The sequence below is a fragment of the Pan paniscus genome, chromosome 1 (assembly GCF_029289425.2).
Source record: "Pan paniscus chromosome 1, NHGRI_mPanPan1-v2.0_pri, whole genome shotgun sequence".
Taxonomy (NCBI): Eukaryota; Metazoa; Chordata; class Mammalia; order Primates; family Hominidae; genus Pan; species Pan paniscus.
The window spans coordinates 184,878,762-184,896,022 of NC_073249.2; the positions used below are offsets into that span (position 1 = coordinate 184,878,762).

The 17,261-nt window shown below is 39.5% G+C and overlaps 1 protein-coding gene across 3 annotated transcripts in view; it reads left to right on the forward strand.

The window, feature by feature from the left end:
* Positions 1–17,261, forward strand: part of HIVEP3 (HIVEP zinc finger 3) — a 530,006-nt gene that overhangs the window by 102,289 nt on the left and 410,456 nt on the right. For 2 of the 3 annotated variants that reach the window (XM_034962640.3, XM_034962626.3), the window contains exon 1: positions 15,872–16,359. The gene's annotated coding sequence lies outside the window, so the exon portion shown is untranslated. Of the gene's footprint in view, positions 1–15,871; positions 16,360–17,261 lie in introns of those variants that run through there. The other variant, XM_034962612.3, reaches the window with a different exon arrangement.

Below are 17,261 nucleotides of genomic sequence, written 5' to 3' on the forward strand. Positions count from 1 at the left end.
TACATTTCTCAAAAACAACAGATAGAGGTGTTTTTGGAACATCTGTCATTCCTAAAGCTCTTTAAGCAAGTTTCCAAGAGAATAGTGATTACCCTGACCAACTGCTATACCTTCTTCTGTTTGCTGTTGCAAAAGATGCAAAAGTACCTATAAGAAGGTAGACTTCTAGTTTCTTCTCAAAGATGTAGACAGCTGGGAAGGATTGTTCCTAAACTTATGGTGAAAAAAAATCTTTACAAATAGAAAGTTCACAACTTTTCTTGAGCTCACTGGAGTCCTAAGGTTGCTGGGTACCCAGTAGGCCCAAAATCGAGGAAGACATAGGTATCTTCAGGGAGAAATGAGATATGAGCTCTGACTTACCTAAGCAAGAAACATACCTATATGAATTCAGCTAAGGTGGTTGTTGAATAGGCAGAATCTGGCTTAATGAACTCTAGTAGAAGCGGGCAAAGCCCTAGGGATAATAAATAAAAGGAGATCACACTTTCTTTCTTAGACTCATTTCTCCATGAACCCCATCACAGGTTCACAAAAATGGTTGGGAGAGTCTACAGAAAATCTCCCTTGTAGTGAATTGCTGGAGGAGAGGAAAAGAAACTGCTGTGAGAGGGGTGAGAAATTCTACCTGGACCCTTCTTGCCTACCTCCCCTATGAACAAAAGCCTTAATTAGCGTGACATGTATGTAGAAGGGAGCAAACATTATCACTCTTTGGATACTGGTGAAATCCCATTACATCTGAGATAAGGGAACAGGGAAAAAAATCTTAACACCTGGGGAAAGGATGGATATACATTCTGGATTCAGAAGTGAAGCAGGGGAGGGATGGGATCACTGGGAAGGCTGCTGCTTCAGGACTCAGTGATATAGTGCTTGCCTAAGACTACAGCTTAATCAGAACAATAGAAACCATTTCCTCCACACACCCCCAAACCAGGCTAACGAGAGAAGTCAGAAAAATAAAAGAAAAGAAGAAAAAACAGAAGGAACAAAAAAACAGCTAGCAAAATAGATTTTAATTTAACCATATCTATAATCACATTAAATGTGCATGGTCTAAACATACCAGTTAAAAGATGGAGATTGTCAGATTGTATGAAAAATTAAGAACCAGCTATACACTTTCTGTAAGAAACCCACTTTAGTTATAAAGACAGATAGGTTAAAAGTAATAGAATAGAAAAAGATATGCTGTGCAAACACTAATCAAAATAAAGCTGAAGTCTTTATATTACTATCGGACAAGTGAGACTTTTAGAACAATGATTATTATCTGGGATAAAAAGGAACATCAAATAATTATAAAGGGCTTGATTTTCCAAGAAGACATAACAATACTAAACATGTACGTACCTAACAACAGAGTTTCAAAATACATGATGCAAAAGCTGATAGAATCAAAAAGTGAAATAGATAGTTTCACAATTACAGTTGAAAACTTCAGTGCTCCTTTTTCAGTAAATGATAGAACAAATGGAAAGAAAATCATCAAAAATATAGATGACTGGAGCAACATTATCAACCAACTTGACCCAGTTGATATTTATAGTATACTTTACACGACAACACTTCTTTCTAAAGTGCACATGAAACATTCTCCAAATGATACTATGTTCTGGGCCATAAAGCAAACTTAACAACCTTAAAAGACTAGAAACCATAGAAAGCATAGTCATGAACTATAATGGAATTAAGCCAGAAATCAATAATAGAAAGATAAGTGGAAAATCTGCAAATGTATGGAGATGAAACAACACATATCTAAATAAACCATATGTCAGAGGAAGTCTTAAGGCAATTAAAAAAGCGTTTTGAACTGAATGAAAAAGAACTACAACATATCACAATTTGGGAAATGAAGCTAAAGTAGTGTATAGATGGAAATTTATAGAGTTAAATGCTTACACTACAAAAGAGGAAAGGTCTTCAATCAGTAAGGTAAGCATCCACCCTAAAAAGAAAAAAACTAGATAAAGAAGAACAAATTAAAACTAGTGCAAGCAGAAGGAAGAACATAATAAGAGCAAAAATCAATACATTTGAAACAAAAAAGCAATTTGGATATATCAATCAAACCAAAAGCTGGTTCTTTGAAAGATCAGCAAAATTAGTGAACTTCTAGGCAGACTGACCAAGAAAAAAGAAGATACAAATTATCAATATCAGAAATGAAAGAAGGGACATCACTGCTGACCCTACAGATGTTAAAAGAATAATAAGGTAGTGCAACAAACAACTCTGTGCCCATAAATTTGACAACTTAGGTGAAATGAACCAATTCCTTGAAGGACAGACATACTAAAATTCATTCAAGAAGAAATATATATCTTCAATAATCCCATATCTTCTAGGGAAATTGAAGTTATAGTTAAAAGCCTTCCAAAAACAAACAAACAAAAAACAAAACAAAACAAAATGCAAGGCTAGTTCAACACTGGAAAAATCAACCAATGAAATTAAAATTAAATATATTTACAGAACTAAGGAAAAGAAAAACGATGATTATTTCAATAGATTTACAAAAAGCACTTTAAAAATTAATCATCTATTCATGATTAAAACTATCTGCAAACTATGAATAGAAGGCAATTTTCTTAACCTCAAAAAGGGCATCTACAAAAGGCTATAGCTAGCAACACACTTTGAAAAACTAAACACTTTCCCCTTAATATAAAAAACAATGCAAGATGTTCTCTCTTATGACTCCTATCTGACTTCATATGGAAAGTCCTATAGTACAATAAGGCAAGAAAAAAAAAAGGCAAAAAGATTTAAAAGGAAGAAAGGAAACAATGTCTTTTCACGTGTAACCTTATTGTCTTTGTAGAAAAACCCGAAGGATCATTAAAAAGTTTCTAGGACTAATAAGTGAGTTTAGTAAGGTTGCAAGATACAAAGTCAATTGTATTTCTTCATGCTAGCAATGAACATATGGACTTTGAAATTTAGAGAGCAATAGCCTTTTCAGTAGCACCGAAACCCACAAATTCTTAGATATAAATCTAACAAAAACAATATTCAGGATAGGTATGCTAAAATCTAGAAAATTCTGGTGAAAGCAATTAAAGAACAGTAAAATAAATACAGATACTGTATTCATGGATTGGAAGACTCAATATTGCTAAGATGTCAGTTTGTCCCCATGAAAACAAATCTGAAAAAGCACAAAGTTGGAGGACTCAGACAGTACCCAATTTTGAGACCTGTTACAAAGTTATAATAATCAAGGAAGTGTAGTGTTGACAAAATGATAGATACAATAATCAGTGGAACAGAGTTGAGAGCCCAGAGGTAGACCCACACAAATATAATCACCTCATTTTTGACAAGGGTGAAGAAATGATAGTCTTTTCAACAAATGGTGTTGGAACAGTTGGATATCTATATGCAAGAAAGAAAATGAACCCCAACACATACCTCACACCTTAAAAAACAACTGAGAAAAAGATCATAGATCTAAATGTAAAAGATAAAACTACAATACATCTAGAAAAAAATCACAGGAGAAAATATGACCTTTGGTTTGGCAAAGAGTTTTTAGATACAACATTAAAAGCACAATCAATAAAAGAAACATTAATGAATTGAACTTGAAATAAAAATTTTGCTCTGTGAAAGACAATGTTAAGGGAATAAAAAGACAAGCCACAGATTGTGAGAAAATATTTGCAATCATATATGTAATGAAGGACTTGTATCCAGAATATATAAAGAACTTTCAAGCTTCAGCAAGAAAGTAAACAACTCTATAAAAAATGGGCAAAATATTTGAACATATGTTTTACCAAAGAAAGCATATGATGGCAAATAAGCATATGAAGAGACACTTAACATTATTTTTAATTAGGGAAATCAAAGTTAAAACCACAATGAACTATCATGCATATCAATTAGAATAGCTACAGTTAAGAAAAAACAAACCTGACAACACTAAGTGTGTGCTGGCAAGGATGCAGAGCCACTGGAACTCTTTCATGTTCTTGTTAAGAATGCACAATGGTACAACCACTTTGCGAAGTAGTTTGGCAGTTTCTTATAAAATTAAAGATATACTTATTATATGACCCGGCAGTCCCATTCCTTGGTATTTACTCAAGTTATTGAAATTTTGTGTTCACTTAGAAACCCATACATGAATATTTGTAACAGCTCTACACATAAACACCCAAACTGGACACAACTGAGATGGTCTTCAACAGGCGAACAGAAGTGATATATCCATAAAATGGAACACTATTCATCTGTAAACAGGCACAAGTATTAATTCATGCAACATCATGGATGAATCTTAAATCCATTTTGCGAAGTGAAAGAATCCAGACCCAAAAAGTTCATATTTTACTATTCCATAGGATACTTTAGAAAAGGCAAAACTACATTTATGGAAAATGCATTGCCAGGGGTTGGGGTTTGGGTTGGGGTTGACTGCAAGGGAGCAACATGAGGTAACTTTGTGGCTGATGGAACTGCTTTATATGGTACAAAACTCTATGTATTTGTCAAACCCATAGATCTGTACACCATAAAGTGTAAATTTTGCCGTGTGCAAATTAAGAACAAAATCAATCAGGATACTGAGGAACCCAAGATGTAATGCAGAATATGACAAATGAATCTAACTGCATTGCACGTGTATAACATAAATTCATTGAAGATGATGAGGAAGAGGGGAGCTGACCTAGGTAACTTTGGAATTCTGTAAGGCTAAAGACAAAAATAACTGTACACAGACACTGTACTCTACATGATAAATTTGTCCTTCACAGGGGTATGTGTTAACCATTCTAAAACCATTTTACATATATACTAGGAATGAACAGATAAGTAAATATATTATTGATAATAAGACGCAGGTGTCTGTCTGAGAAAGAAGTTACTAATAAGCAAAGCAGAATGATGGAGTGAATCCATGGTGTTTGATTAGAGTCAGAGGTATCAGTATTAACTCATGTTTAAACATATATATATATATATATATAAACACATATACACACACTCACACATATACACTGATAGATACGGAAATATAGGTGTGTATTCATGGATAAATATACATACGTATGTTTCCTAGCTCTGTCTACTGAGATGGCCTGTAGCACTGTAGCACTAAAAGCACTGACATCCCAGTAGCAGTGAGCACATCAGGTTCCCCAATCTTGGTCTCTAAATGCTATTATTTAATAAAAGGAGCCAGGACTCCTTGGAAACATAGGCTCCAGGACTGGGTAGGAAAACTACAAGATGAGCCTGGAGCATCTTCTGGTGCTAGAAAGTAAGAAAGTGCTGAACAACAGCAACAACAATGAGGATATGCAGAGTGCAGGAACCAACCTGAAAAAGCTCTTATTGGCCAAAGCTGGAACAATTTAGGTAAAAAAAATAAGTAAGGATATATTGGGTTATAACTGAAAGAATAAAATAACTATCCATGAGTCTGTTTTGATAAAAATAAAAGTTGAATACACTGATTATTTGATGGGGAGAAAGGACAGTTTTTCCTTACCAGAAGAATTCCAATGAATAAATAGAGAGAAGTGGAGGAAATAGAAAATCACCCCTAGAACACTGCAGTCATAGTTGCTGCAGACAGTTCACCTGATAGCTGTTAAACTAATGGGTATAAGTTTGAGAAACATGGTGTGTGCATAGTCTCAAAGTATTTGAGACTCCCAATATTTATCAATTGCAAAGGGAAAAATAGTAATTTCATATTGGAGAAACCTGGCAGATACCACCTTAACCAAGGGATAATGTGAGGTCTCACTAAGTTGCTCAAGCAATCCTCCTGCCTCAGCCTCCCAAAGTTCTGGGATTACAGATGTGAGCCACCTCACCCAGCCAGTAAGACATATTAACAGCATGTCTCTCTTCCCCAGTTTGATGCACTGAGAAGGGTGCATCATTTCTGTGGCATTCTTGCCAAAACTCCATAATCCCAGTTTAATCACAAAAAAACATCAGACAAACCCAAATTGAGGGACTGTCTACAAAATACCTGCCAAGTACTCTTCAAAAGGGTCAAGGGCAAGAAAGACAAGGAAAGACTGAGGAATAGTCACAGAACAGAGGAGACCAAGGAGAAATGTCAACTAAATGCAATGTGGGATCCTGAATTGAATCCTGGAATGAAAAAGGACATCAGTGGAAAAACTGGTAACATTAGATAAAATTCTGTAGGTCAATTAATACTATTGTACCAATCTCAATTTCCTAGTTGTAATTGTACTATGGTTATGTAAGATGTTTCTGTTAGTGAAAACTGGGTAAAGGGTGCATGGGAACTTGTACAATCTTTACAATTCCTCTATAAGTCTAAAATTATTTCAAAATAAAAAGAAAAAAAGTAGGGAGAGCATCTGATGAAGTAGCCCTGAAAGAAATAAATGAAGAATCCTCTGTGCTATAAGGGACACTTTAGACTGTGAGTGAGACTTGTGGAAGAACATTTTGCATACCACCTGGGCACTCCTGTAACCCACTGTAGTCTTTGGACTATAATTTGAGAATTACTGTAATAGGATCATCTGACCCAACTCATTTAAAGACATCCTATTTTTAGGGATATTATTTAAATGTTTCTTAAAAATTGCTTTAAAAAGCAATACATGCTTTTACAAGCCTTTTTTTTTTTTTTTTTTTTTTTTGAGATGGAGTCTCGCCCTGTCACCCAGGCAGGAGTGTAATGCTGCAATCTCGGCTGACTGCAACCTCCACCTCCTGGGTTCAAGCGATTCTCCTGCCTCAGCCTCCCGAGTAGCTGGGATTATAGGCACACATCACCACGCCTGGCTAATTTTTTGTATCTTTAGTAGAGACGGGGTTTCACCATGTTGGCCAGGCTAGTCTTGAACTCCTGACTTCGTGATCTGCCCACCTCTGCCTCCCAAAGTGCTGGGACTATAGGCGTGAGCCACTGTGCCCTGCCTACAAGCCGTTTTTAAAAGATAATTCTTTTATCCTTCTAAGAGAGGTATGAAGTTTTTTTTCTCCTTGCTTTTGTGGACTGTGATTATCGGGGAGAAGGGTTGCAAACTGGTGGTCCATCTTCTGATTCCAATTGTTTTTAGCTACACAGCTTTCAGCTTTTTCATTTTTAAAAGGTAGATATGTAGAGAGGCATGAACACTCCAGTTCTCTTTTGCTTATGCCAAGCTACTTTGCACACTTACGTTATTTGATTGGCCCTGAAGGCACATAAGTTTTTTACCCTAGGTGAATGTAATAAATTACATGTGATTTGGGGTGTTTATTCACTATTCTCTAGTCATGACTTTAATGACTTTTTGATGACTTTGGTATGTTTGTCTTGCAGCATTTTTGGGTAGTCTATGGGTTGCCACAAGAGAACTCCACCCCACCCCCAAAACACACATATAGAGTTTGTTTAGCCAGAGTACACAAACTGGCCAGGAGCCAGGTGGCCTGTCTCAGTGCAGGATTGGGTGGCTCCCAAGGGTGCCCATTTGGGAGATGTCAAATGGGTACCCAAAGGAGGATCTCACCAGATCAGAGAAACTCATTTGTGCTACACCACACTCCTTTTGTACTAGAAGCTTACAAGACTCAGGGAAATACTCCAATCACTTTGCTTAATACTTCCTAGAAGGGAATTCTTACCAACATCAGACTCTCCTGGTTCTTGAACCCAAACAGCCTGACAAGGCTACATCCTCGCCTGAGACAGAAAGCTGAGTCAGACTCCAGGAGCTGGTAGCTGAGCAGAGTCTCTGCCTCAAACTTTCTAGTGTGCTAGAAAGCTGAAACTCACAGTGGCTTATCACTAGGGTTGTCAGAATTAGCCATGGAGCCTTAAAGATATACATATGCCAAGACCCTCCTGTAGCAACTTGGAAGCATCCATATTTTCCCTAAAACTCCATAGGGTTTTTGATACACAACCTCAAGTAGGACCTTCAGGCTGCAAGAAACTTTAGCTAACATACTTTAAAAATTTCTCTTAATATTCCTTTTTTTGTTCACAAATTTATGACTATTCCACTTAAGGCACTAATAGGGGCACTTAAGGCACTAAAACTTCACAATGGGGGAAGTTCCCAGCACAGTGACTGGAACATAGTAAGCTCTCCATAACTGCTCATCTCCTTCCTTTCCTCCTTCTACTTCATTTGGACCTTATTTTGATCTGCTATTTCCTTCCCCTACAAACTGAGGTCATAGCCTCCCCACTGCATTATACTTAATATTGATCAGGTGTTTTGATGAGCACTGTGTTTAGCTTGAGTGCCACAAATAAAGTGCCTTTTGAAGAATGATGTGAAATTACAAAGGATAGAAGCTAGTTTGAGTGACAGAATTAGATCCCAGATGTCAGGGCAAAATGATGGGCTGATTCGAACAATATGAAACATAATAGGGCTAAATGTAAGGTCTTGTAGTGGGGTCCAGGAAATTAACTGTGTGAGTGCAGGTCAGGGGAGGTGTGTGGCTTGGTAGCTGCAAATATAAAAAGTACGAGGGAGTTGAAAATGATAGTTGTATGGCTTAGGGCACAGATATAGTTGCTGTCACAAAGACCTAATAGAACAATGGCTTCAATAAGCTAAACAATTATTTCCCTCTCACAGATTGAGAATAAACAGTATAGGGTGAAATGGCAGCACCAGGGATAGGTTCCTTCTATCTCGTTGCTCTGCACCACTCATCCACATGGCTATCAGGTCCACATTTCAGCCAATGGCAAAAGGAAAAAGGCAGGGAGGCATGATCCTTCCCTTTAAGAGTATGGCTGGGAAATTATACATTTCACATCTGTTTACATCCCATTGGCTAGAACCTGTTCTTCTGGCCACACCTTCCTATAAGACAGGCTGGGAAATGTAGTCTTTGGTTGGGTAGCCATGTTCCTAGCTAAGAATTTTATTACTAAGAAGGGGAGAGGGGAATAGATACTGACAGAAACATTTGCAGCCTTACAGTTAAGACAGTATGTACAGTCATGCAATTTGATTGCCAAAAAGTTTTGGGCAATATTCTATTGCATTGATAAAAGAACAGTATCTGCCAGAACAGGAGTTGGCAAGCTTTTGCTGAAAGGACCAGATAGTGAATACACTTGACCCTTGAACAACATGAGCTTGAACTGTACGGGTCCACTATATGCAGATTTTCTTATGCCTCTGCCACCCCTGAGATACCAAGACCAACTCTTCCTCTTCTTCCTCCTCCTCAGCCTACTCAATGTGAAGACCACAAGGATGAAGACCTTTATGATGATTCACTTCCACTTAATAAACATTAAATATGTTTTCTCTTATGATTTTTCTTAATAATATTTTCTTTGCTCTAGCTTACTTGTCAGTATACAATATATAATACATATAATGTACAAAATATGTGTTGACTGTTTATGGTATCACTAAGGCTTCCAGTAGCAATAGGCTATTAGCAGTTAAGTTTTGGGGGAGTCAAAAGTTATACATGAATTTTTGACTGCATGAGAAATCAGAGCCCCAACCCCTGAGTTGTTCAGGGTCAGTTGTATTTTACGCTTTGCAAGCCACGTATAGTCTCTGTCATACATTGTTTTCTGTTTTTTGTTTGTTTTGTTTTTACAATCCTTTAAAAATGTCAGATCCATTCTTGGCTTATGGGCTGTAAAAATTAGGCTGCACGAAGGGCTGTAGTTTGCAGACCTCTGTTCTAGAACAAGCATGGTGGTGAGTCTGGAGTCACATCTTAAGATGCACAAGAATGTGTTCAGGGGAGGTGACCAAGTTAGGGAAGGGACTCCAGGTGAATTTCTAAGAACAATAATGATTGGAGGCATTGGTTACTTTTAGCCTAGAGAAGCTCAGACTCTTAATGACCTGATCAATGGCTTCAGATATTTGAAGGACATTCAGGTGGTTTGGAGATACCCTTGTTTTGTATGTACCCAAAGAGAAGAACAAAAATCAGTGAGAAAAAGCTCTGGAACAGAGACTACAGCTGCATAAGAACATTCTCATGATCACTTATCATTTATGGAACCCGTATTCCCAGGCATTGTTCTAAGCACTCTACATAGATGGTCTCACTTTATCGTCAACAACCCCAGTGGGTAGGTACCTTTCTTACCTCTACTTAATAGATGAGAAAAAGTCAGTGTTAGGAGGTTATATAACTTGCCCAAGGACATTTTGCTACTAAGTGGTAGGGCCGTAACAACTCCAACTCTCTACCATCTCCTTGCATGTGACTTATGAGGTAAGATATATAAATAATTTAGCAGCACCAGGTACATAGTAAGTATTGTTGTTGGCAATAATAATAATGATAGTCCCTAGGAAGTACTATGTTTCTCATCATGGTGGTTGTAGTTTTCTATGGCTGCCATAACAAATGACCACAAACTCAGTTATTTAAAATAACCCATTTCTCTGCTTACAGTTTTAGAGGCCAGAAATCCAAAATCAAGGTATTGATAGGGCTATGCTCCCTCCGGAGGCTCAGGGGAGAATCCATTCCTACCTCTTTCTGCTCCTGGTGGCCTCTGGCATTCCTTGGCTTGTGGCTGCATCACTCCAATCTCAGCCGCTGTAGTCGCGTTGCCCTCTAGCCCGTCTCCTACGTCAGTCCTATAAGGATACTTGTGATTTCATTTAGGGCCCTCCTGGATAATCCAGGATCTCTCCTCATCTCAAGATCATTAACGTAATCACATCTTTTGCCATATAAGGTGAAATTCAGTTTCTAGGGATTAGGGGGTAGATATCTTTGGGGGCCAGTAATTAGCCTATCACAATGGTATCTAAGCATAGACTGGATGACCACATGCTTTTCTTTCCACTATTAGAAAAAAAAACTTCATAGAATTCTATGATTTACAGTATTGGTCAATCATAACACCTATCTTTCCCTTGTGGAATTTTTATGTATGTGAAAATAGAATATTTTTAAAGCCTTATTTTATTTTTAATTGACAGAAACACTTGTATATATTTATGGGTACAATGTGATGTATCAATATATGCATAGTGTACATTATGGAATGACCAAATCAGGCTAATTAGCATATTAATCACCTCATATTTACCCTTTCTTTGTGGTGAGAACATTTAAAATCTTCTCTTTTAGCTATTTTGAAATATACAGGACATTATTATTATTAACTGTAGTCACCATGCTGTACAGTAGGGCACCAGAACTTATTCCTCCTATATAACTGAAACTTTGTTCCCATTGGCCAATGTCGCTCCTTTCCCTTCACCCCCGCCACCTCCTCCAGCCTCTGGTACCACCATTCTACTCTCTACTCCTATGAGTTTGACTTTTTAAGATTCCACTTATAAGTAAGCTCACACAGTATTTGTTTCTCTGTGCCTGGCTTAATTCACTTAACATAATGTCCTCTAGGTTTATCTGTGTTTTCACAAATGGCAGAATTTCCTATATGAAAATAGAATATATTTTTAACAAGATATCAGTTAGAGGTAAAACTTATATTTTTTCAAATACATAGCCACAGTCCAACACTATTTATTGAATAACACATTCTTTCCTCCACTGATTTAAAATTCAGTTTTTATTACTTAACTACCATGTAGTAACCATTATAGCTAAATTTGTTTCTTGACTTCCATCAATCCACTTTGTAGGTTTCTGTATTTGTACTATGCCATTTTGTTTACTGTAGCATTAAAGTATATATTTCTAACTGATGAATTGTCCTCCTTTATTATTCTTTGTGAATTTTTTTGATCAATGACTCTTTTACTGTTTTTGTTTTGTCATCATCTATTTCAACCTAAAAAAAATCCTTATTTTCATTTTAATGTGGTCTTGGGAAGAAGAGGAAACAGATGGAATTATTGGCCTGCCATAACAATCCTCTCTTTCTTTCCTTTTCTTTATCTCTCTCTTCCCTTCCTTCCCTTCCTTCCTTCCTTCCTTCCTTCCCTTCCTTCCTTCCTTCCTTCCCTTCCTTCCTTCCCTTCCTTCCTTCCTTCCCTCCTTCCTTCTTCCTTTTTTAGTGATTTTTACCTGTTTCCATTGAGATTTTCCATTTTTTTGTTATAATTATATGGAAGTTTAATTCCAGACACATATATGTAAGAGATAGATATAGATGTGAATTCAAATCTGGAATAAATGTACTTATACTCTTATCTTTCAAGACTTCTAACAATTAAATTTTACAACTATATTCTCAATTATTTTTATATTTGACCACATATTTTATTGGCTTTATTCATTACATTTTTTATATAACATATCTTCTCCTTTCTTGAATTTGTTATCCTGCCTTATTTGTTCCTCAGCTGGAAGAGATCTTCAAGTAACCTTAAATTTTTTTTAATAAAGGGTGTTTGGGTGATATAATTTCTGTGTCTTTGAACATACCTTTCTTTTTCATTGCATAAGAGAAATTATAGTTTGGCAGCTGGTAGAATTCTTAAATTGTAATAATGTTCCCTTAGAATTCTACAGAAATTATACCAGTGTCTTTTAGCATAGTGTTACAGATGAGAAGTATGGTATTAGTCTGATTTTCTTTCCTTTTAAGCAACCTGATTTTTCTCCTTTATGAGGAAGCTTGTCATTGTTTGTCTTTGCTCTTGGAGTATCAGAGTACATCTGGAAGTGTGTATTCTTTCAGTAGTCCTGCTGCCTAGCACAGCATTTGATCTAAGGCCTAAAGACTTTCTTCAGGTTAAGGAAATGTTCTTCTGTTATTTCCTTGATTATTGATTTCTTCTTCATTAATGATGCCTCCATCTGGAACTCCTATTAGGCTAATATTGATTGGATATTCTGGATCTCTCTGTTATATCTTATATTTTATCTGATTTTTAAAATCTCTTTTGTGTGCATGTGGTGTGTGTGTGTGTGGTGTGTGTGTGTGCGCACTTTTTTGGGAAGGGCAGTGGCATTTCAAAAGGAGCTGATATCCTGCCCCTATTCAACCTTTGGCTTCTATTATATTTGGAACAAACCTCTCACTTTCCAAAGAAGCTGTGGACCTATTTCTGTGTCCAGCCATTCTGTGTGGAGAAACTGACCATGTTCCTGATGTCCCTTAATTTGCCTTTAAACTGCTGCCTATGATTCTCCTCCAATCCTGATTCTCTGAGTTTGGGATTTTCCAAGACTGTTTTCTGGAAACCTGTACAGTTACTTCTTAGGGGTCTGTATTAGTCGGTTCTTACACTGCTAATAAAGACATACCTGAGACCAGGCAATTTATAAAGAAAAAGAGGTTTAATGGACTCACAGTTCCACATGGCTGGAGAAGCCACACAATCATGGCGGAGGTGAAGGAGGAGCAGAGGCACATCTTACATGGTGGCAGGCAAGAGAGCATGTGCAAGGGAACTACCCTTTATAAAACCATCAGATCTCATGAGACTTATTCACTATCACAAGAACAGCATGAGAAAAACCTGCCTCCATGATTCAATTACCTCCCACCAGGTCCTTCCCATGACATGTGGGGATTATGGGAACTACAATTCAAGATGAGATTTGGGTGGGGACACAGCCAAACCATATCAGGGTCTTTGCAGAATCATGAGTTTATCAGTACTAATTAGTTTTTCCTCCCATGTCCTATCTACTTTGTATCTTCCCATATTATTCAAAATGTCTGCTTTATTGATGGCATCTTTCCCTGGTTCCCAGCATTGCCAGTGAATTTACCATTCCCCAAACCAAAAGCCCCGGTATGGAAATAGTGGAGAGTTCTGACACATCATATGGATAGATGGACCAAATGACCTTCCAGCCTCATGTAACTCTGGGAGGCTTTTTCTTTAAAGCAGCATAATTAAAGGGTTGAGCAAAACTTTTACTGAAAAGGACAGAGAGATAGAGTTTAGTTTACTCAGGAGGACAGAATAAGGTGAGACTTAAATGGTGAGTCACACTAAGCCTCCTGAAGATACAGCAGGAGGGACTAAGATTAAATTACAGCTGAAGTGATTCATATTGGTCACTACAAAGATCATTTAACCCTTAAAAAGTTGTGTGGCATCATGATACATTGCAAAGCCAAGTTACAAAGCCTCATTTTCTGGAGCTGTTCTCTTTAAAGGTAAGAGGATGGACTCGAATCACCTTCTGAATTATGGGACAGCCCTGTGACATGATTATACCTTGGTGCCTGAGATGTTAGATGGGAAATAAACAGCAGCATCTAGTAAACTCTCCTGGGGTAAAAACAAAACAAAAAAAAAAAAAACAACAAAAAAACCATCTTGTTTTCACTCAGTCTTACTGATTTTTTTTAGTGTGAAGACAGAATGTTTTTGTCAAAAACAAGTTCTCCAAATTTATAAACCTGATTGGAGACATCTTTAGTTTCTTCTCAAACATGCTGGGAAAATAGGAATGTCACTGAGACTCCTTCACCATCCCCTCGCAGCCCCTATTCCCCGGGGGGGCTGGGTAGATGGAGAAGCGGGGGGGCAGGGGCTGGACCAGGGAGAGAGTGACAGGCTCTCTGTGGTAGGTCTGTGCCTTGTCACAGAGCCTCCTGGGCTCAGGTCTGTGGTGGCTGCGGGAGAGCCAGCTCCACGCTGTGTGGCTGGTGACATTTCCGGCTGCCAGGGCCCAGCCAATCAGTGATGGACCCAGCTTGCTTGGGCGATGACACATGAAATATGATAATTTTCTGCCAAAGGGCCCTGGAAGAGGGGAAGGAAGAGAGTGTGTGTGTGTCGCTGGGAGGGGTCCACACAGGAGCGCCTGTGATGAGGTGGGAGGGTGACAGTGCACTTGTTTTCACGGTTTGCCTGGCAGGACTAGGCAAGGGAGGGTATGGGCTGTGATGCTGGAGCGGCTGTAGGAGCGCCCCTGTAGCTCCCAAGGTGAGCCACTGCCGCTGCTCTTAGGCGGGAACCAGCGGAGGAGCAGACAGCGCCATGCTGGAGCTCTGGGGCTGGGGTGAAAAAGAAACTGTCAAAGACATTTGCCTTCTTATCACACGTGAGCAAGGTTAGGACTCTTGTTTCTTCTCAGCGCTACCTCTTTAAAAGCCAGAACAAAACTGCAGTAAACACCATCTGAGTGGCTGAAGTACTCGAAGAATAATTTTTTTCAAAAAAATTTAGGCTGGAGGTTGTCTCTCCCCCTACCCTGTTTTTCTACCTCCATACCTCCATGCTCACCCTTAAAAGAAAAGTGAACAACAAAACAACAGAACTCAATAACAAAATCTTGAAGAAAGGCCTAAGTCTGAATCGTAAAGACTCTAACTAAGGTTCAGGTGGTAGTTCTGATTCCTGATTCTGGTTGAAAGAAAGTATGTCTTGGAATGCGATGTGGCTCTGGATTATGTTCGACTTTAGAAATAGTGCCAGAGCTATTCTTTGATTTGTGGACATGGACCCTGAGACTGCACAGCAAGGCAGGGCAGGGCAAGGAGTGCCCGTGTTGAGCTCTCAGGTGCAGAGACCCCACTCCCTTCAGCCACTGTTGAGGCTCCCTGGCCCCTGATCTGCAGCCAGAGGCTGGTGAGGTGTGACACGCTTGCTGACAAGAGTGCCCTGTCTCGTCTGACCCGTGAACATGGGTGTTCAGAAGTGAAGGATCATAGTGTTTACATAACGTGCCGATTAGTCACTGAGAAGCTCATCAGTGCAATAAATATTTATGACTTGCATTTGCATTTTTTTCTCCACGTATATATATATAATATGTGTGCATATATATGTGCATATATATGCACATATATTATACATATATGTTGTTTTTTAAAAAGCACCAATAAATGAAATCCTTATCACTGTGTGCAAGCCTACTGTGCCTTTAGGCATGGGACTGGCTTCCTGCGCTGGGAGTGACAGCTATTCCGAAGTGATAATTGGTGTACTGTGTCTTTAAAAGGTTAAAACCCCTTTCAAAAAAGGTCTGGACTCCTAGTGGAAAAGACAAGCGAGGCATGGGTTGGCTCTGGATTCAGAAAACAGCTGCTGATTAGATTCTGTGTCTGCAGGCTGAATTTATTCCGTGTTTTTCAGCAGCACGAATTCAAGAGGGATGCTTCTGTTTGGGTTTCTGATCGTGATTTATATTTATTCAGAGGAATAACAGAGGGTGGATCTGTTCCCGGCGCGAGCATGCTCACAACCAGCCGACTCTCCCATTATCCAACTGCCTAGTTTGGTGCTTCAATGTACATGGCTATTCCGTGTGCATATGTGTGTATACAAACACGCATGCATGCCTGGATGGACATACGTATGCACAGGTTATTTTTTAAGGACAATTCTTTCAATAAGGTCTTTACCCCTTACTTGAAACAGGTGTTCATGAAAAAAATGCACAAAATCCTGCCTGGCCGGAATAATTCATGAAGAAGGGGCTGGATCCGTGGGTCAGAGAACACAGGACCAGTTTGCCATCCCAAGGCCGAAGGTAGGGGACTCTGGGTTTTTATTCGGCGGATGGATTCCTTGCGCTGTATTTTACCTTGTGATTGTGTTTTTGCCTGAGGCCGCACCGAGAAGCAGAATAGCGAGCTGCGATTCCATTTTGTGTATGCCTTTCTTAGGCAAGGTGTCCGGCTGCCGAGACGCAGGGGCCGGCCGGGTGGGCTGCGCGTGGCGGCCAGTGCCCCCGGTGGGCTGAGCGCGCTGCTCGGCCTGGTGCTGGGGAGCGGCGCGAGCCTCAAGTGACCCCCGCGCGTCAATCACAGGCGGCGGCGGCGGCGGCGGCGGCGGCGGCGGGGCTGTAACCCTATGCGCGCCGTGCGCTCCAGCGCTGCTTGCAGCAGGCTCTGCTGGGCTCTGCACCCGCGCACTGGCGGCCCGCTCCATAGGAGCCTCGGCTGGGGGGCTTAGGCATCGTGTTCCGTGGCACCTGCGTTTTCTTGTGCTGCCTTGGCTGCTGCTCCGGATTGTTTAGGCGGAGTGCAGTAGCCTGCTTGGTTGAGAGTGAGATTCGTATGATGCTGGCTGCTGAGACAGAGGGGATAGCTTTCTTTTTCCCCCTTAATCCTAGCCCCCTGAAAATATTCCTAAAGCAAAATCATCTCCCAACCCCCAACCTGACCCAACCAAACCCAAACCAAACTCCTATTCTATAGGGGATTCTTGCCTCCCTGCTAGCAGAGAGAGTGTCCCCTCCAAGTTATGCCCCACATTTTACTATCTTTTAAATGGAAACACTGATGGTGCCGAATGGTCCCTAATGATATTGTCCAGGCTGCTGAGGACTCCTGAGTGTGGCAGTGGTGCAGAGGAACTTGGAGGCTCGGCATTGGTTTCCTTTAACGTAGCTGGTTTGGTTTCTGTTGCAGGTCAGGAATATTTCTGTGG